This window comes from Homalodisca vitripennis, chromosome 4, assembly GCF_021130785.1.
Source record: "Homalodisca vitripennis isolate AUS2020 chromosome 4, UT_GWSS_2.1, whole genome shotgun sequence".
In the NCBI taxonomy this organism is placed as follows: Eukaryota; Metazoa; Arthropoda; class Insecta; order Hemiptera; family Cicadellidae; genus Homalodisca; species Homalodisca vitripennis.
The window spans coordinates 84190695-84213999 of NC_060210.1; positions in this window are offsets into that span (position 1 = coordinate 84190695).

The following is a 23305-nucleotide window of genomic DNA, read 5'->3' on the forward strand; positions in this document are numbered from 1 at the left end:
TAAAAGAAATGTTGTAATGTTGGTACCTTCCAAAATATTACTAAGGTTGCACTATCTACTTACGCTCATAGCTCAAATAAACTTTCAATTTATACATTATTCTATACGTATTATATCAAATTTCAGAAAACTTTTTGTAAGATGTAAAATTTACAAATCGACAAAATAAAGTAAACGAGCTATTTAATGCACAACTAACCTCAATTCAACCTAACCGTTAGTTTTTTTACAACGTGATTCCAAACAAAGTTAGTAAAAGTATAAATTTTAATAATTTGAAAATTAAACTTTTTAACTTCTAAAGTTCATTTCTACAATAGCAGTTAGTAAGTCTTTTTCTTAATAATTAATCTTAAGTAATCTCAAAAATAAATCTGAATGTAGGCATGTATGTTGTAAAATTCATGGAAAATTGATTGACTTTAATATTTTTTTTAAATTTTGCTTCGGAAAATGAAGGTAACGGTCTAAATCTACAGTATACTGAAGAACGTGTGATTCATTTTCGTGTCTGTCAGATTTGCACACTTGTTACTCCTTCTCTGACGAATCGTAGTAATAAAATGTAATACTTAATACTTAATTATATACATACACATAAGTATGGTTTAACACCTTGAATACTTATTTTCACGTTTTTCACTTATAAAGATAATTTTACATATTCAATAATTAAATAATTATTGTGGGTTTTTTTGGCAGGTACACGTTTTGAATTTTTTAAGATAAAAGTACCTCTTATTTTAGTTCCAAATAGTTTTTAACAATACATTGTGTATTAATTTTTTTACTTTAAAAAAATTAATGAACAAAGGTTTATTAATTTTTTACTTTAAAAATTAATAAACAAAGTAAATAAGTTTAAAAAATACACTTGTATAGTACTTTAAAATAAATATATAACTTCCCAAACGGTATCAACTAGGGATATTTACGTTATGGTGCAGCTATTCCAAGAAATTTATAATTTATTGAAAATATAATGTTTGAAATATTGGGCCTTTATGAAGAAAGGAAAGGAATTCCAATATAGGATAAATCAATTACCTCGAACATTGGTGGGAAATCCAAATAGATAGTGGTATCCTTAATTACACATTTAATAGGTGTATAAATAAATACGTGCGATTAGTGGAAAAAGAAACTGGTCCAGGATAAAAACAAACTAAATATTTGACAGAGCCAAAAATGCATCAACATTGGCAGTTAACCTTATACCACATAACTGCGGATGGACTGCCAATATTTGCAACTTGTCACTCTGTGTCTGACAGGTCCTCGTGATTCATCTAGACTGTGTTTGCGTTTGTGACATCACTGTTTCTTTTTAGTGGTTTTATTTACTCTGTAATATTGCGCAAGCAAACCCTATTAAGTGGTATGGACTCAAATTAAAACCAGCACTTTTCTTAGTATTGCCGATATTTTCGGATGACTTGTTGCTATTGTATAATAATATTTGTTTTATGTACTGTTTAATCAATATTAATTATAAATTCTCTTACAACTTCACTTATTTGCCAATTATCACACAACATTTAAAGGTTACACAGAAATTCGTGTTGATTTATTGATCAACTAGATTGAGACTAGATAAAAATGCACGTAGAATAAAAACAAACTAGTATTATTTATAACTTAAGGCAGTTTTTATTATCTTCAATAAACACTTAATTCTGGTGCTTAGTTTCTACAAGACCTGTCTACGTTTAGTCAACTAGAAAAATCAGTTGACTACGACTAGTTGTAACCTTTCAATTAGTTGTTACGTAATTATAGTACAGTGAGTCATGAGTAGAACCCCTCGCAACTTCAAGCCCCTTTCCCTTTTTAATCTGAAAAATAATCTTCTTATTTTGTCCCCGAGTGCTTGTCACATGCAGCTGCTAGCGACTTTCATAAATATTTACAGCATCAGTTCTATCAACTCAACTCATGCTCCTCTCATATATACATACTTTAAATGAAGCAGAATAAGCCATTCCGCTACACCATTAGTGTTTTATAAAATATACATTTTTACAATTAATAGAAAAGGATACATGTTCTATTAGAATAGCACCCAAGTACATGATGAATATTCAACGAAAATAGTAAAAGTAATTTACATCGATTGCTTTAAAGAATTTATAAACACTTTAATGCTGCTTTTAAACGTTAAATAGTGAAAAATATTGAGAGTTTACTGAAATTGAAAAATCCATTTTACTTTTGACTTTCATAATGCTCCAAAAATAAAAAATTCGAATTCAATCAAGAAATTATCTTTCAAAGAACACTTTCCTTATAGCGTTGTAGACTGTATCGTCCTCATTATAAGATGTAATCCACAAATGCGTAATTTTTTTATACAATAATTTTAGATATTAATGCAAATAAAATCTCCATTAAAAAGTACTATCTAATTTTTTATAGTTGTAGAGCATGCTGTATAGCATGAGCACTAATTTATTTTAACACCCAAAACCTCTGGACGTTCAAACGTCGATGTAAGTAATAATATTGGTGTTTTAGATAATCGACAATAAACACCTTTTTAGTTACATGTGTTATTCTCTACAATTGTTGATCCCTTAAATAGTCTAATTTTATAAAATATTTGAGCCACAAGGTTCTCATTGATACATTATATTCAACGCCTCTTGACTACTTCACTCAAATTTGAGAAACACGATGTCCAGTCTCTGAACGAAACGTGTAGTGATGTTGATGCTGTTCCACTTAACTAAACTCACTAATGCCTCCCCGCTTTTTCCCTTATCTAAACCCACCTCAGCAACTTGCTTGTACTAATCTCTTGAAAGCTTTTACCACAATAGCCTTCTCCACTACAAAGACATTAGTTTGGACGAAAAACAATCCAAATAAAGTTGGGAGTGATTAAATATTTTCTCAACAGATCTCTTTATTTTTGTGACCATAAGGGTCATAATTATGAGGGCTGTTTTGATTTTGCCTTTATTGAAGCTTTACATCGGCAATAACACTTAGTTTAAATTGATGTACGTAGAGTCACGATGGATTGAAAAATGTATTGGAAACAAATGTATTTATAAATGATTTAAAAATTGACGAAAAGTTGAAATACGACACTAAAAGACATAATAAAATTATTAATTACCAGTTAGAAATTGTGAAGACTAAAGTTCCGCACTGGTGAGATTTAAACGCCCCTAAATAATCTATTCTATTAAGAACTTCCACAATAATTTGGCATGAAGTCTATTTGGATTAGTAATACACCAAAGATTTAAAGGTAATATCCTGGCTCTGTCATTATACAGCTCTGCCCACACCGTAATGGGTCCCTACGAATTTACGCTTATGTGTCCATTACCATTAAGGTTAACTTATTATTTTAATTATAATTAAAATATAAATAGAGGGTGTTAAGAATAATCAAATTCTATGAAATATAATTGATAATTTTTAAAATTTCATCTTTTATTTTAGTGTGACTCTACATGTTAGAGAAAAAAAATATATTTAGTATGCACAAAACATTTAAAGGTTCTTTTTTGCAAACCTAGACACACATCTCACATCTCTGGATGTACATGGCGCCCTAGAAGACCATCTCTTCAAGTTACAATTGGCAAAATAACATTTCCCATGAGCCTAAAGAACTTTGGAGCTCTTAGTGTAACCTATTTGATTGTCATATTTACGAGAACAAAAGCCGACTTTTCTGACTCATCACCGACATATGCGAGAAGCTTAGCATGCGCTTAGCTGATGATGCTGGTTTTATCAATAATCAAATTTACTTCCGTATGAAAATACAAATGTTTTGTAACGTATATTTATAGTATGTTCAATGAGTCTTCACCTCAAATGTCAATAAATATTTATTATTTTTGCTCAAGTATTTGTATAAAAATATTCTATAATGAATTCAGATCGCTCATTTCTTCTGAATATATATTTATTACAAACTTTTTGGCAGGAATTTTTAACGATGGGTTTTTATAGAAGGATGGAAAGTAATGATGGATTCATTTAACATGAATCGATTGCTTCTTGTATTAATTAAAATTATAAGTATATCTATAGTATACGTCTCGTTTTATACCTGTGTGCGATTATATGTGTCATAAAATGGTTACGTTAGATATCAGGGATGGTACCACTCATTTCAGATCGGCTTATCATATTTATTTTGTATTAAAAAGTACTAAATATTGGAAAAATTTATAGCGTTATGGATACGATATGAAAAGTAGCAATCTACATCAGCAACCTACTGTGGTATTACCTAAATTATTTCTCAGAACTACTTATCAATATATTGAATTAGCTTGACTAATATCAAACTCCTTATTGACCAGAGGTGTACATCTACCAATATCTTTTTACATGTTCCTATTTACATATCAATCAATAATCCTACTATATTTTGTCGAGCTAGTTATGTAACTAACAATAAGTGATCTTCCTCGGCAGAACAATATTAGGCCATCGTTTCATAATCAGTCTGATAATGTAGGTATTCACTCTAGAAGTTTTAAAACGTGTTCTAAAATATTAAATGACAAGGTGAGATACAAAAATCCAGATCCACGTGCTCGGTATGTGAAATGATTGCATTGAAATCGTAATAACAAACGGTTCCCTAATTTGTGTGTTACAAAGGTTACAATAAACTCTAATCAACATATAATTGGATAACTTTAGGGGAGTGTAATAACCAAAAGCGCTTTTGTTGTCGATCTCTGTAAAACCTAATTTAACAGAACTTTTGGGGGAAGCAGGGACTGATTGAACCGTTAAAATTTAATCACAATCAGGCATCAACCTCTTCACCATTGTAACCCGATCCATGCTGCCTGCCTGGCTCTGGCGTGGAGCGCACATTCTCACAAGTCCTACAGACCGAGAAGTTAGGTGATATGAGATTAACTGCTATCTGAGATTGGTCTGTCCTTTCAAATCTATCAACTATTATCGTAGATTGTTTAGATATGCAGTGTGTCCACAAAGTCATGTCACACATTTAAATAATTTTATAGAAAAAAATATTATATACGGCATAATAATGAGATTAGCATAGTATTAAAGAATACTTTAACCAGTTTTAGGTTTGTTTATCTGAGCTCGACATAAGCATCATGGATCGCCCTGTAAACGTCCAAGCGAACTTTGATCTCCTCCCATACCTGATATGTGTGTTTATAAAAACACAAATTTCGTCATTTAATTCGCATCGTTTTAAACATTCTAATTTAATTATTAGAAAAGTTTATGAAGCACTCTCTCTTCCTATGAACTGGTATACTTTCTAGAGTATGCATTCTAGACTAAACAGTAACTTTCATTACAATTTAAAAATAAACTATTAAATTGCAAGTTAAAATTATGCTTCCTCAGTAATGGTTACAACTTTCAAAAAGTTATCTAAAAAATGAAGTATATTTTCCCAACTAGTAGGCTAAAGGGCAGTCGTGTTACTGCTATGCTCTTGGAAATTGCCGCAGGTCTGTGAAGCCCAAGAGTCGTTAAAAGAGTTAGTGTTCTTTAATAATTCATGCTGGGCATGATTACGTTTGAGACTGGGGGAACCATCTCGATCACAATCTGATCTACAACTCACTAAAGCTTTAGCCCATCTCAAGAATAGTTCACCTGTCTCTATATTCCAATAGCTTTTTTCTTGTATGTTCAAAATAAGTTAATAATTCAGAGTATGTTTATAACATTTAGTCATATTATGTATTTTATTCTATAAGTTCTTTTTATATAATCACGTCCAAAATATTTGTAGTGTGTATCACAATGATTACCTTCCTAGTTCTAGGTGGTTGGTCGGCGAGGGCAGACCTATAGTAATCCTTATTCTCTAGCTCAGTTTTAATAATTAGTGTTGTGTTTTGTTTGTATTAAGTGCATGTTTATGTTTAGTACAGTAGACGCACAGCATGTTTGTTGTGATTCCTGACCTTTGCTTGTCACAACGCACCGGATGATTTGTTTATTTTAATCTAATTTGTACATATGTGTCAGGTTAGTTATCCACCTAAGGAATCAGATAGCAGATCTCGAAACTTAGAGTTACAGATTTTTATTGGTTGAACTATGGAAAATGTCCGGAAAATCCTGATTCCTTCGTTTACCTTCTCTACTATTTCTTACTTTTGCTTCATTTTTACTTTATCTATTTTTGCCTGTTTAGATTGTTGGAAATGTTATGATAGCGCGCGTACTCTGGCAACAAAGATATTTCGTCACAACTCAGCGTAACTTGTAATAATGACTCAAAATCACATCAAGGAACTGTGCTATTACATTTTCAGAACATATAAGAAACTTATAATTACCATACTTTAAATCTTTTCAATTTTCCACAGAGATATAACGTTCCACGAGGTATTTTCCTTGATTAAGGTTTGTACATTTATGGTTTTCACACAATTATACATTATTCCATAACGTTGCTATTTTGAACAGTAGCTGGATAATTAAATCATTAAAGTTAAGTAAGGACATTCTTGCATGTGTCCCAATTAAAATAATCATCAAATAAGGTAACTAAAATGTACTACGTGGTTTTCACAAAATGTGACTAATTATATTATTCACATACATAAAGATATTAATCCTTGGCCAAATATGAGAGCACAATTTACCGTTTTGACACCTGACAAACCATAGTTGGATCCCGACTTGGAAGCGGTTTAGTTAATTAACCACAGCTGTCTCGTTTATTTACATAGTTACCATCATTGTTATCTCTGTGGCAAACTGTTCCTAGGTATAAAGCTATTTAAAATACCTTAATTGGAGATTTATCTATTGCTTTAACTATGCTGGATAATCTTGTTAAGATATTTTTCTCGCTTTGTAGCCCACGTTATCTGTTATTTAAAGTGCCAGTGAGATTATTCGTACGTAATAAACGTTATTTCAGCTACAACTGTCACAGATGGTAAATTTGATGGGAACGATTAGTTTGATTGAGTTCGTCGAGTTGTGAAATACTGCCAGTGAAGACTATTTCATTAAACGACGCAGAAATCATTGATACGGTTGCCTCACTAAACTTCATAATTACTGCAATGACATTTTTTCAGTATTACACAAGATTTCAATCGGTTTCAATATTCTTTCAATTCCAATAGTTATTAATCGATTTACACAGTGTAATATAATTATAATAGATACATCGTTGAGTAATGTGAGTTGTTTAATAAACCACATGTAAAAAATAATATTATAAATAGTGTAACTCTAAAATAAAAGCTAAAGGTTCCTTTCCATCATTTTAGCTTACAATTTTTTTAAATTTTATAACGTAATACATAGGGGAAAAGTTAGGCTATTATTAAGTTTTAAATTGTTGTCATAAAATATGCTAAAAAGATGCCAAATAACGGTATCTTAAACAAAATGTTCAAGACATAAATAATTAATGTAAGATAAAACAAAAACTATATGTTGTCTGTCTTTAGTCGTGTTCATAAATTGTCATTATTTGTAAAGTTTACATGCTATCGGATTACACTGAAGGATATTTTATTACTCATTGTATTTATTTCATAGTATTTGGTTTCAACCTTCCAAACAACCAATATACCTGTGAGTATAGGCTAAGAATTTCTTAAACAACCTTTGAACAGGTTGAAGAATATTTAAAATTTCATATTTATAAACAATAATAAAAATAAAATTTCACATAGAATTACAAATATAAGGAATTAATTTTATTTAAATACGTTATTCATGTTACAAATAAATGTCCTTAACATATACTCTTATGATTTAAAATGAGATGTTTAGGTATCTAGCTATAAAAATCTGAGACTTAAAGAGCGTTTTTCCTCTTTGATAAGTTTTATAGCTGATAACTTTCATCGATATCATCACAGTAACTTGTTTTATTCTCAGAATGTTATATTAAACGTACGTATTTTAGCTACAATAGTGCTTTGTACATTTCTTTTTCAGTTACAAACTCACAAAACGATTGCTGGCAGTTGTACTTCTTGTCTTATCACAGGAGCAACTTTGAAGCGCGTTTCACCAGATATTCAATTTACGTAAACGAGTTATAGCTGCAGGAAAATAGCTTTTGGTTTCTGAGTGTGTGGAAAGAGGGGAGGAGCACTCGCGTACTAGGAGACCGAGTTACGATGTATCTTTTGACAGTCCAATACCAAAATAAATGGTTCAAGTGGCATTAATAAGAATTGTATTGGCTATTGCTAAATTTTGTTCGTACAGTATCTGGTTTTTGACATGTTTAAACCCTGTTATTACTCAGTAAAACTTTACTTTACACTAATTAAATACAAATACGAATTAGAGATTTTTATTTTTCTAATTCATGTCGAAATGACTAATATTCCCCCCCCCCCACCCTTATCACTCTACTTTGGCAAGCGAGATATTTTTGTGCAATCGTTTTTATTATTGAGAACTGATATTATATGTCTTTTTAAACAATTCTTTGCTAAGTAAGTATACCTAAGTATAATGTTACACAAAAATTATATTGTGTATTCACTTTCATGTAGTAAACCATAAGTGAAAATTATGAATCGGTTGTCTTCGTAATAACAATTTCCTTTCGGCTCAATTGTAAGAAGCAGGTAGGTTTTGTGACAACTGACATGTCAGTAATATTATATTACTGACAGGATATATTTACATATATTCAATATCATGAAAACCATTGGAAATACAAAACCTGCTTGTTAAAAAACTTTTAGGAAATGTTATAAGCATTCCAGAACACATTATTTTTCTTATTAAGCTTCATAAAACGGGGTTGTGGACTTTTTTTAAATTTGACCACCTGCCATAATTGGACGAAATGGCGTAGCAAGCTGACCAATAAATTAGTAAAAGATGTTTACAAGTATAAGACCAATGTTTCTACTAAGTTTAAACTGGTTTCCAGCTTTTAGTGATTTGATTTTCATTTGATCAATAAATCGAAAACCTATAGAGATAAACTGTTTTTACAAATTCTTTTGGAATTTTTATAAGCAATACAGAGTATTTAGTATCTTTTATATAGTATCTTAAATAACCATGAGAAATATTGCAATAGGCAGATTTTTTATAAAACATCTAACTAATTATAATTCTTTAGTTGTAAATAAATTGTAACGATGCATTGTACACAAAGTGTGTCTGGCTATATATAACTCTACTGTGATTTGCGTAATATATTGTTTTGTTAGTATATATTTTAATAGTATAATGTTAGATCTGATATCCACATTCTATTATGAGGATTTTAGTGGCCGTAGATCAGTTAACTATTGCTTATATTTATTTTTAGTAGGACATAGTTGATCAGTTAATACATAACAAACTACATCAGTACCGCCTTAAAGATTATAGAGCTAGTTATTAATTATTTAATTTACACTGTGTAAATAAGTAAGCCTTTTGAATTGCAGTAAAGGTTTCAGTTACACCTTTGACTGTTCAAGATAATACACCTCGCATGTAAAGAGGAAGTTTGTAGCAAAAGTACTGCTGTGATAGCCAGGTATTTGTGGCTAATATTACGTAGCTAGATCTCATGCTTCTTCATGTAAACCTTTATGAATCATTATGTAATAGATGTAATCAATCACATGTAAATGTCCTCAAAATTAGAAATTTCATTTAAATACTTGTTATAAAGCAATTTTTGTTGTTTTTAGAGAATATTTAACACAAAATAATTAGTACTATCACTTAAATATATTTAAAACTACAAAACACTTGACTGACAAAACAATTTTAGTACTAAACGAATATTTCCCAACATTAAGTGATCTTGCTCCGTATTAAAAACTGTGAGTTGTTCCCAAAACTGATTTTAATAATAGTAAACTAGAGGTAGAGATTATATTACAATAGATGGAATTACACCAAGGAATGTTCGGTAACTATTGCAGTACTTATATGCTTAACAGATACGTTTTACGAAGTAATCGATATACCGAGTTGTAATATGTTTAGATCCTTATCAGTGTGTGAGCGAGGATCAGTATTGCGCGGCACATCTCTTCAGAAGATACTTGTGGAGATTACCCGCACGGAGAGTACAATTGTGGGACGCGTGTCAATATGAGAGGATCGCCGCCACACCGGCAACTCTCTGGTAAGTCTGCGGACAATGGCAGGATCATCGCCACGCGCGGACGTAAGGGCGGTTGCAACAGGACAGAGGGTGTTAAGAGGGGGTTGGAGTGGTGATGATAGAAATAACAGCAGCTGAAGTACCAGATGTTGTATCGAATTTGCATATCACAAAATGTAGATACACAGGACGGCAAGAGAATCTATAATAATTCAGACTGTATCACAAACTATGCTACTGATTACTGGTGTTCTGGTAACGAATTCTTAAAACGTGTACGAGTATAATGTATGTTCCTTTTCCAAGAAAATAATGTAGGAATGTATAGCCGTCTTACCAGGAATCAGAACGGATACACAGCATTAAAAAGGTCTAGCCCAGCAATTTAAATTGAACGTTTTATATAATAATCAAAACTGGTTACACTAGAAAGAAAATCTAAAGGAGAGGTCTAACAATAATCCGTAATATGTTATGGTTAAAAAAATTCATTTATAACATCTACAATCCTGTATAGATAGATTTTTTAAAGGTACATACCATTTTGCACTTGATTATCTTGGAATATTATTAGACAAAAGAATTAGACAATAAAGTAAATATTTCAAAATGTTATTTTATTGGTATAATTAATCTGTTTACGATTCTTGACAAATAATTTTCTTCCAACTATTCAGGTAATTTCCTAAATATTTGAGATTGGAAGAGGCTTTTCTATCTATTTTTTTTTTTTTTGAAAACGTATTACCAACGAAAGGCAAAGGTCTTACATACCTAAATCCAGGTTTACAAAATTTTTTCCCCAAATCTGTCAAATACTACATATTGAAACAGAAAGCGCGTTTTATATAATATTTAAGTTACTTGCCACTCTTTTAAAATATATAACTTATAAAAGCTCATAATAAGAAAAACCCAATTCCGTGCAATTTTTAAAATAGAATGTTTAAAAATAGATTGTTTTAATAGGGTTGAATCTACCAGAAGGGGCTTAGAACGTGCACAATTCACAATGTAGCAGGCGCACAATAATACCTACAATAATTGCGTCGCCCGGTAATCCTGCTCAGTGGAAGCTCTTCCTCCACCCAGCCACACTCTTTCACTACGCTGATATGACTTCACTCACAAGATCTTGTGAAATCCTGATCCGATTATCTTCAGATCCGAGGTATTACAAGTATTACGTACGAGTTTGCTAGGCCTTGCATCATATTTACAGATAACTTTGATCATGGGGATAATTTTATCAGATTAATAAAGAAATGGTAAACTATCAGAATTGTCTCCATGTTATTAGAATTCATTTTAATATTTATAAATTGTTACTCATTTTGTGAAATGTTTATACAACATTTACGTGAAGTTTAGTTATTTTTTGTTGATGTGTTTCCGTGTCTTTCGTCCTTTAAACTCGTTAATAAGGGGTGTTTGATAGGTATCAATGAGCCTGATGGATTTGCTATCATCTTGAATAAAACTAAACCATTTTTAACACCATTTTTTGTATGGTCAGAAATTGGAATTAAAATGTCACACTAATGGGGCGAGAATTTTAGCTTTCGGAATGGTGATACTGTCTCATACTACATTTTGGAAAATATAATTATTTTCGATTTACACAAAAATAGAGGAGGCAAAATTGTACTGTTGAAGGATCATCCAAATTATATAGTGTGATCCGCTCAATAGCAGAATACACGGTTGAAAACGAAAACAAGATGATCTGTTGACAGGATATGTATACAGCTGTTACGCTGGGCAGACACACTGCAGGCTTGAGTAGCCGTCAACTCTGTGATGTCTCACCGCCTCGCCGCCATCGTTGGAGTGTTGTAGGCCTTTACTTCATTGACCACTTATATCACTCTGTGTCCAGACATTGCTTAGAGAACAAAAGATTTATTGTTATAAAGTATCTCAGTCGTAACGTGAATATATTAGGTTTATTAATTTAGATATTGACAATGTCTAAGACAGTTATGTTGTTAAGTGCTTAATACTAATTAAAAGAAACCTAATAAACGTAATATACCAATATATAATATATAAGTATCCAACAAAGCTAACAAGCACAGTAAGTACTACTAAAAAAGATGTAGGTAATAAAATAATATTAATATTACAAAAACCTAGTATAAAGACTGGCTACAAACAGTACAGTATATACTTAGTGACATAAACAATAAATAACGTGAAGGCCAACAATAATTAAAAATATGTGTAAGTAAGTATATAGAAGAATAAACATCATAAAAACACAATGAGACATCAATAGGAATATATAATTATCAACAAACTTTAAAATATAATAAATATTTAAACATAACGCTAACAATAATATAAATAATAACAAAGATATCGCACGTTAAGGAAAATGTCAACTAATGTGTTCCTGAAATCTTTAAGGCTGGAACAAAAAGAATCAAGCTGTTGACACAAAAGTCACAACCGGTGGACTCTATGTAGGTGTTAGCTATATACATACACACACACACACACACACATATATATATATATATATATATATATATATATATATTATATGTATTAAAATGCATGCGGTCAAAAAGTTCTCTTAGACATTATGACATCTAAAAGACACTAATGCGAGGAGGTCCGAATATCCACAAGGTTCTTCGGGAGCTTAAACAAGAGGAGGAAATCCTGGATATTCCTTATGGTAGCAAGTGCATGAAGAGACAACGACCGGACTATCAACTTGATATGGACATCAAATAGGCCTAACCTAGTCTCACTGGTACCCTCCGAAGAAACCTTAACTGGATACTCTGTATTAAGTTTTTATTCTAGTGTAGATCTAAAGTAAGAGCAAAAGGGTCTTGATCGAGTGATATTCATGGCTCTTATTAAACGGAGAAGGAAACCAAGACATGTGGGGTTTTTACATACGCCTATTACATGTTGCTCTGGACTAAGATCATTAGAGAAAATCACTCCAAGGTCTAGTGCGGTTGTGTAGGGTTTTAATGTTTCACCATTAAGAGAGTAAGTAAAAATAGCAAATAACTTAGTTCGATAGTTAGCTGAAAGCTTAGCGAAGAGTTTTGTGTAGCTCATTCTGTCGAAGTGGTAAGATGTGGAGGAGTCAATAAAACTTTTGTATTCACAAAAATTAATATCGAGATGAAGTAATTTGGAAGAACGTACGTTTCATACAAATAACAATAACTCATAAAGGGTAAGTGTGTAGGAACGTATGCATTGTTGGGAAGAAATGTTGAGAAAAAGATTCCACGTGGTAAATAGGAGATATAAAAAAAATGAAATAAAAAATGCCTTTATTAAAGAGGTGGGGTTAGGGCTATTAAACCCTCTCTACCACTCAACATCATATTGTATACAGTTAATTTACAATAGTTTAATACAATTGTGGTAAATTATTAACTTATTCTTTAAATAGAAAAAAATGCTTAACCTATACTAAATTAAATTATTTTAAAGTAAAAATCTATATATTTAAATGAAAACTTAAAATACGGAAGAAAAACTATACATTTTATGATCAATGCAAGATAATTCAAAATGAAGAGCAGGAAGCAAGAAACATTCAATCACTCTAACACACCGATTGTCCATATATGCTATTAGTTCAGACAGGAATCCTATAGCAAGAAATTAATGCAGTTGCGTATCACTTATAGATTACAACCTCCACCTTTCTTGTTGATAATCAAAGTGGAAATACCTCACCTAAAGACATTAAATGCTAAAAACTTTGCAGCATCTATCATTATGTCTATTGATAAATTTGATTCGACCTCAGATCTAATGTAGTAAAATGCAGTAATAGTTTGACATGAAACATTTAGTTTGTTCCTAAGATATTTCGGTTTCTGAAAGTACAAACCTGTACTGACATTAAAATCAACACGTTTATCGAGATCTTTAACAAATAAGAGAGTTTATTTTAAAATGTTATACATGAATAGAGTAAGTATATCATTAGTTTTTTGGTCTTGCAGATAAAAGTCATCAAGTGAGTTTATTTGGGAAGTTGTTGAGTGTGGCCACCGTGTACTTTAACGGAGAAAAGTCGATCACCTCTTCTGAAGAGATTCTGAAGAAATATAATACGGACATCTTGCTTGCAGATTGAGATTACTTTTAGTAGTCCGGATTGATATGCAGATTTTTTTTCAAAATTGTAATTCTACCTATGCTGTTGTAACTAGGTTGCGAACATCTTTAAGGTTTGTGCATTCTGAAAGACCATAGGCTGAGCATCGACATCACAATCGAAGTTGGCACGTTCATCAAATTCCTAATGTTCCTCATCAAAGAAACTAGATTGTGTTAAGAAGCTGTTTTGCCTTAGCAATCTATAATTAAAATTTGCCAAAGAACCTTTAAAGCCCTTCATTGTTTGCTAATTTCACATACTCAATATGATATACATTGCTATTTGAATCTTGAAACCACTGGTATCATAACAATGAACGTCTTTATCCTTACTTGAGAAAAGAATAACTTATACTTAGACGACGAAAGGCTGTTAAATTCTTCAGAAATTTATATTTGATGAAAGAAAATAAGATTAATGCAGATATATTGAAGTATAACAGAGCTAAAGTACATTTGAAATAATAGTGTAAACTGTTTATTGTAGTTCGCTCAATATAAATTTTGAGGCTATAGCGTGACATTTTCCGAGAAACGTTTAACTCTGGATGTAGAAATCAGACAAGCAGCGTAGAAGAAGACACCTATAAGGGGATATTATGGAATGGTGGATTTAACTTAGCCCACACCCGTGTAGCGTTATCTGCTTTGGCAGTATTATATATCTGAGCTTCGCTTAGTATTGGAAGTAGATAGTAAAATTCACAGAATCAGTTTCTTTGGTATATATAGGTGTTCATAGTTAAATATTTTCCATGCAATGATGACATCATAACTGCATAACCTTAAAATATTACGACGTATTGAGAATTCATCTAAGCAGCACTGCGATGTTTTCTGTAGTTGTACAAGAATATAGTCAAACCTCATCATCTCAAAACTAAAAAAAATCATGCACCTCGATTGTTTGAATTTTATGTAATCGTAATATTTCAATGAAATGGATTTGGAGGCCTTTATTTCTTGCCTGCTTTATGTGCTTTGAAATCGTAATTCCACATTTTGTATTATATTTTTTCAGCCTAAAGAGACCAGAATAGATATTTTGAGGTTATGCCAAATTAAATTACCCTGTGGACTGCTCTACAGCCCCGAAATTTCCAATTTCCCCCCGGAATGAAAGTGATTTATAAGCTGATAATTAAAATCAGTCTCGCTTGACGAATCGATTCCCCTAATGTTTCTGCCGGCGTGGTGGCAGACGCCGTCAATGTGTGATGTATTGGTGCCATTTGTCCTCGACCCAACCTCAGAGCACAATTTGCCATTTTGACACCTGACAAACCCACACTGGCTGTAGCCCTTGTGAGCTCACTGTTAATTAACCACCGCTGTCTGCCGTGTTAGTGTCATGGCGCAGCGTTGTTTCTTGCTCAACACCGGCTCTTCATACCGACTATGTCTATAGAACATGTTGCTACGAGTTGCTTATTAACACTATGCAATTTGGAATTCCAAGGATTTTGGATAGAACTGTCTTCTACAAAATTTACGAATCTGTAGAACTGACAATGAGTTTCGCTATATTTAATATTCCTTTATCGCATTATTTTATGACTTTAAAAAAGTCAATTTTACGAGCGTTTAATATACTGTGTGCTACAAATTTTATGATCTCCTATTAATACCTGTATTGAAACATTTTTTACATAAAATATCAGTGAGGTTTACCTACTATCCCAATAATAGAAACAAATCACACAACCACACAAAAGCGGGTTTTTATGAATTATTTGATGAAAACCACAATGAAAATATAACATTCATGGCGTTTTTGAAATCAGTAAAAAAATCTCCTTTATTTCAATTAAAAAAAATGGGTCGTTGTAAGTGACTCAAACCCTACTTGCTAGTCTAGAAAAAAACCTTAAATTTCAATATTAAAAACTAGAAGAAATTTCGTGTAAAAATCGTTTCAATATAAGTTCAATATAATCTGTTTAGTAGCGTAGTCCTCAGAATGCCGAAGGTGAGTAATATTTATAGAGCTTGACGAATGTAACTTTTACTTGATACTACTTTGATAAGTCATGTAATAGAATTTAAAAATAACACAATCATCAATTTGAGCATTAAAACTTTATAATATTGGTAGCAGTTGCAGCCTAGCACATTATTTCTGCAAATAAACAATCATTTCACTACATTTTATATTTAACCTTACTATAAGGTACTCCTTTTGTGTTCATATTACTATCGAAATAACGGACTATCGGAGGACACGAGAAAACGTATAAAAATAATAAATGAGTTGTTCTACAAACTGATTGTCATACTCACAGGTCGTTGACATTTTCGCTCTAAAATCAAAAGGATTCTTCCTGGGACCAAGAGGACACTATATACCAAAGTTTCAGAGTATCTGTGACTTTGCTATCTAGAGAGTACAGACGGACTGTCCCTTGGCTATAAAACCAAGGTGTCCTTTGATCAAGAAGAAGCTATAAACTAAGTTTCATACCTTACTGTCATATAGTGATGTCTGCCTTTGAAGTTTTTCCCTAAAACCAATAGGGTTCTTTCATGGATTGAGGAAACTATATATTAAGTTTCGAGTGTGTTTGACCTTACCTTAAAGAGTTATTGCGTAGACGGTAGACGGATAGAGAGGCAGTCTTGTCCTTGTGATCCTTAAATCAATAGGGTTCTTTCATGGATTGAGGAAACTATATATTAAGTTTCGAGTGTGTATGACCTTACCTTAAAGAGTTATTGCGTAGACGGTAGACGGATAGACAGGCAGTCTTGTCCTTGTGATCCTTAATCAATAGGGTTCTTTCATGGATTGAGGAAACTATATATTAAGTTTCGAGTGTGTTTGACCTTACCTTAAAGAGTTATTGCGTAGACGGTAGACGGATAGACAGGCAGTCTTGTCCTTGTGATCCTTAATCAATAGGGTTCTTTCATGGATTGAGGAAACTATATATTAAGTTTCGAGTGTGTTTGACCTTACCTTAAAGAGTTATTGCGTAGACGGTAGACGGATAGACAGGCAGTCTTGTCCTTGTGATCCTTAAATCAATAGGGTTCTTTCATGGATTGAGGAAACTATATATTAAGTTTCGAGTGTGTATGACCTTACCTTAAAGAGTTATTGCGTAGACGGTAGACGGATAGACAGGCAGTCTTGTCCTTGTGATCCTTAAATCAATAGGGTTCTTTCATGGATTGAGGAAACTATATATTAAGTTTCGAGTGTGTTTGACCTTACCTTAAAGAGTTATTGCGTAGACGGTAGACGGATAGACAGGCAGTCTTGTCCTTGTGATCCTTAAATCAATAGGGTTCTTTCATGGATTGAGGAAACTATATATTAAGTTTCGAGTGTGTTTGACCTTACCTTAAAGAGTTATTGCGTAGACGGTAGACGGATAGACAGGCAGTCTTGTCCTTGTGATCCTTAATCAATACGGTTCTTTCACGAAATAAGAAAATGCTATGTACTAAATTTTAAGATTTAGCCTCTTTTATTTTGAGTTATCGCACAGACGGATGGACTATTCCACAATTTCAAAAAGGCCCTGATAGTTTATTAGTAAAACAGGCTTAGGCAATCAATGATAGGACCTAGCGTTGCACTAACTATGGATTAGTTAAATTTATTTACGCAGTTGAGACGTGGAGAATACATTCAATTCATCAGCATTCCACTCATAATTTTGCCACATTAGCCGGCTTCCCCATGAATGGTAACACCATTATGTCCTGTGTTATTCCGTCCAAGCCCAAAAAAATGTACTTGCATTGCACCTCCTACACTCAAATTAAGGCTCTTCTCATCAAAAGTTACTTCTAGAATATGTAACCATTACTCAAACCTACTAGAGTTTTGTGCTCACACGAACACATGCAATCAGACGTTTTGACTGTACGTAAGAAGAAAATGGAGGTACATTTTTGCTCGTAAAACGCCTTTTTCGAATTCCCTCTGGGTATTTCAATTATCTTTATCGGTGATGTACATTGTTTCTCAAAAGGTTCTTATATTGTTGTTTATATAATAATATTTAGTATGTTTTCGAAAAAATTAATACCCTGTAGAAAAATGCCGTTATAATTTCAATTTTTCGTGAAGTCTATTTTAAAGTTATAAATCTCAAGAATTTAATGTAAAAATATGCTGATATTTATTTCTGTTGGTATAATAACTGTAGTAGCATATAATACTTGCAATTGAATTAATATAGCTGTTTATGAAAATCATTATCAGTACATTATCACCTAATGTTAAGTGATAATACAATTCTTATTGCATTTTTAAAGAACGATTAGTATTAAATATTTACTCGTATTTGGTTTAACCTTGCGTACAATACTAATTATATACTAGCTTGTGCTATGTACAGTATTACTTCAACAATGCAAATATAAAGGAACGTCTCAGCGAATATTTTATATGAAGATAGTAGCAGTATTTTTGTTTATTTAAATAAATAATCCCATTACATTTTGTAATTAAATGTAATGTACTCCTTAATTTAATAAACAACTCTTACACCTTAACTTGCAACCTAGCAATACACATCCTTATTGATTTATGTTATAGTTTAATCATTTAAGGTATTTTTAACCTTTACAGTGCTTCGAAGTCCCTATAATGCAATAAACTAATGTATAAGTGCATTATACCAATGTACATTGGTATTTTATTTTGTAAAAGGGAAAACATTCTCTTCCTATAACTGAATTGAGAGTTAACGAATTGTTTTATTTTAAAGGTCAAGGTAAAATCAAATATGACGTCAGGGAAGTAAAGAGAGCCTGGTTGTAACAATAACTTCAATGAGGAGGCTTTCAGGGAATTACTTGTTGGGTTGAGATGTGAGTGGGGGGGTTGTTGGGTTAGGGGTGGGGAGGGTGAGCCTGTCGCACGCTGAATGTCTTACCATGGTATGCTGGTGACACCATCTACATCAGGCCGGGAGAAAGTGTAATTGTTTGAAAATTTCCTATTAATTACTGAAAAACTAATGGTTAAGGAAAAACTATTACTCTTATTACATTACAAAATAATAATATATTAACTATTTTGCCTCCCTCTTAACCGAACACCATTTAACCGGTGGCAGTTTCCACAACATGTGAATCCTTTTAACAGGGCGTAATTGGCCAGAAATCAACGACGGCGATAGTCCAAAGAACCTCTTGCATAATCAATTTATTTTATTTCTTGACAATCTTGAATCTCTTCTTGTTCGTCTTGGAGTTTTCGTGGTGTAGTGACGTCCACATAAAACGTAGTTTTTCTACAATAATATCATTTTTACATTTTTTTGCTCACACAAGATAAATTTAGAGTTCGGGAAACTGTAATGTAATTAATTTTAGATCTTCTGTTTAACCGCCGAATAAGACTGAGGCTGTTGTATGTTTAGAATCCCGGAAATGTTGTAGCTATTTCCATACATATCATACCTGTGAATCTTAAAAATCAGCATAAAAGACAAGTCAGTCCAGTAAATTGCGGTGGCCATTTACTAAAGCTGGTCAGTTTTTCTACATTTGATCAACCTAATAGTGGTCTTAAAACTCTAGTATTTATAAAATCTTGTAAATTTATTTGGTGAATATTTTGTACCTGATTTACTATCACAAAACATACTATATAAAATTAAGTTTTATTCTTAAATCAGCCTCTAATGACAACTCCGAAGACTCTCTGATAATAATCATAGGCTAATATTCATGTAAAAATCATAATGCAAACATTTTGATGGCTAAAAATAGAAATAATTATTTACTGATGATTTTATGATTATTTAATTGATTTAATAAGCTAGAGAGATGGCTTAAAAGTGAAAGTCAGCTTGCAATTTCCTTCGTGATAGAATCAACGTTGGATTGCTAAATAACAGAATATTACGTTGCAAAAGTGTTAAATTTAAATGCAAACAAGCTAAACTAAAAACTTTAATATTTTTAGAATAAATATGTTGAATGAAGAATCCGTTTAATTTGAAACTGAAACAAATAGAAGTATTACAAAAATTGTAACGGATTTACAAGGGAAGGGATTGTATACGGGTGTAATTTCATAATGTCCTTAAATTAACGGTATTAAAAGCCTTCCACAATTGAGCGCACCACGATATTTTAGACACGATCTTCAATCACGATAGAGTAACCGCGCTTTCTACACATAACGTAGTTATGATGGGCGAGGGAGTTATTCAATGTGAATGTTGAGTTTAGCTCCAGTTCACTTTCTTCTTAGTGTAGCGTCTGTAACGTAGCATATTCATATAGAACACTGCTACATTTAGGTATTTTTCAAATTTGAATAATTCATTCAGTTTTTTTTTAAATGAGTATGGCTTGGGATACTTTCAGTTTTGTGGGAAAAACGAAAAAAATTCCAAATGCCAAAATGCGATTTATACGAATATCCTAAATACAATAATTATTGACAGTGTCCGTTGTTGCTCTAACGCAAAAGAAATATTGGAGTGCTATTGGTCTGTGCAACAGGAAAAACTGAGCAGCAAAGACAATCCCTGCCATCAACATATTTATTATTTATTTAATCACCGACTCAATAACTGAGTATGTTTATACTCTTGCAATGAGAAATCTGGATATTTTGGAAACTATATATATATATACATACATATGTATATGCAAGGCACACCAAATCCAAGATAAAAACTGAGGAATTGAGAAGGCATTCCATCATTTGAAAGCAGCAAAATAAATTAGAATAAAACTTAAGCACTAACAATAACACTTCATTTCAACTCAGAGCACGATATTCAGGAGCTGTAAACTTGATGTTCGCTTCCACGTGAAGGGTTGGGCGCACCACTTCTCTGTCATGATTATCATCTCGGCATGTTGTTCACCACTGTTCTCTTGGATTCGTTAATATGCCTGTATTTTTCCAGATGTCCCATTGAGTGAAAGGTAAAACAAATATAAAGCATCACTATAAATGTGACCATTTGCTATTTGAGGCGTAGCCTTTGTATCCTTTCAAACCTAATAAAATTAAATTTAACAAACTATAACGTAAATGGTCTATTTTTAATTTTAATATAGAAAACCTGAAATACTTAGTGAAATACGAATGTGAAGTAAAAACGTTATATTTAAAAAATCTCAAAATTAAAAGACAAGCTAAACTACTTTCTTTTGACGTCAGATTATGAGAATATTTCAAAACGTTTTGTAACCAAAGTATAGAAGTGTTGATATTTAAATTCATCTATGTCACTCAAAAAGACAATTTCAAAGAAACTGACCTTTGTTGCGTTTTACGTAAGATTACTTTCTATCCGAATTGTGCCTTTGAAATCTTATATTTTTGTCTTACTATTTCTTCCACTTTACCTTCACCATATTTTTTTAATCCTTATAAGTTTCAATGCTGCCATAATCTCAGCCCTCAAGTCTCTTGATTGTTTATTTAAAAACCTGTAAATACTAGTGCATGTTTTGTTATGGTTTCTGTGGCTCTATCGTTCACTGGAACTAACTATGATAAGCCTCTTCAGCCTCATATTGCATTAGTCTCATAGTATTTTGGATTTACGTTTTCCCATCTTCTGAATTTAACTGGCCTCTGAACTTATTAATATCTATCTCGATTGGTCTTTGGACCATCAATCGCTCAATCATCCCAGCTTCAGTATTTGTAATGACACCAACAGAAAATTAATTAGTCCACAACTTTTAATCTCCCAATTACGGATTTTGGACTCAACAACATTCTTCTTTAGTAGAAGTTTTCATTATTTGGGTACATTTATGGTATCTAAGTTGCTGGATGACCATATATGTAATTAGAGTTCGCAGACCGTATATACCTGCTATGGGTTTTGGTTGTCAACAGATGTAACACATTTTATCACGTTTTAACAAGAGCAGTCCGTTATATGAGACTAATGATGTGAATTAATGTCCTTTGGAGTGGTTGCTACTTCATTTTCTGATTCGTAAAAGGGGTTATTGGTTAATAGACCTTTAACTAAAAAATAAGTGGCTGTTGAGTTTAAGGTGGGTATGTACCGCTTAGATAATGATATGTAACGTCTCTCTAACAATGAGCTCCAAGTCCTCTTAAGCCCTTATGCGGCTTATCTAAATTTTTAATAATCAACCCATATCTTCGATTTGTCTCGTTATGTCACTCTATGAGTCTTTGTTTTGAAATAAAAACAACTTGGAAAAGGACTTAAAGGGGCATAACTGGCATAAATAAATGTTGCATCTCTAGTTATTTTGACTCGAAATTGATGTTTTTTATTTATCCTCACCAGTTTCTCTCAATTCCATAAACCCCACGGAGAGTTACGTCTTTAACTATATCATTTCTAAACTGGTAATATTCGTTCACATGTATTTTGTTGTTATGGAATCTTTAAGTTTTTGTCGTGATTTATAGAAATTTCAAATTGGGACATGACCATCATCAAATATAACGTTTTATAAATAGAAATTACGTTACATGTACAATTGTAATTCCATATCTTTGTTCGTTTTTAACTATCCAGCGGAAACACAAATATAGATGGACAGACGAGGAATTAGGGCCAGTACCCTTAATGATAGCTAAACATTTTATATAACATTTCAAGGGTATAGCTAAATTTATTTTCGAGGTACGACCCTGTCATAAGCTTAGCTATCGCTCAGCCCAATCCCATCGAGTGACATATACCATAATTAAAATTGACGTTCCGACTATATAAATAAATATTCTTGCAAAATTCTGTCAGTCACAAGTCATTTTTTTAGAAATCGTTCGAACAGACAGACAGACAGACAGAGAGAAATGAATTCTTTCCAGCCCCTTGAGTAATAACTCCTCCCTATAGTCAAAAGTAAATTGGTAAGTATTACTCTACTTAGCCAGTAAGTTGCTTAGTGGCAGCTTATTATATCTAGTGACAAACGTTAGTATAGTTGAATATATTTACTTACCTGTTTTAAAATTCTATAGTAACCGTTAAAAGCAGCATAAGACTCATCAAAAGAATGAGCCGACCAGCGCATGTCAAGGAACACGATTTAATCTATCAATAGGTAACTCAATATTGATAGTAACTCAATAACTAACTAGTTAGATAGTTAGTTAGTTAGAAGATA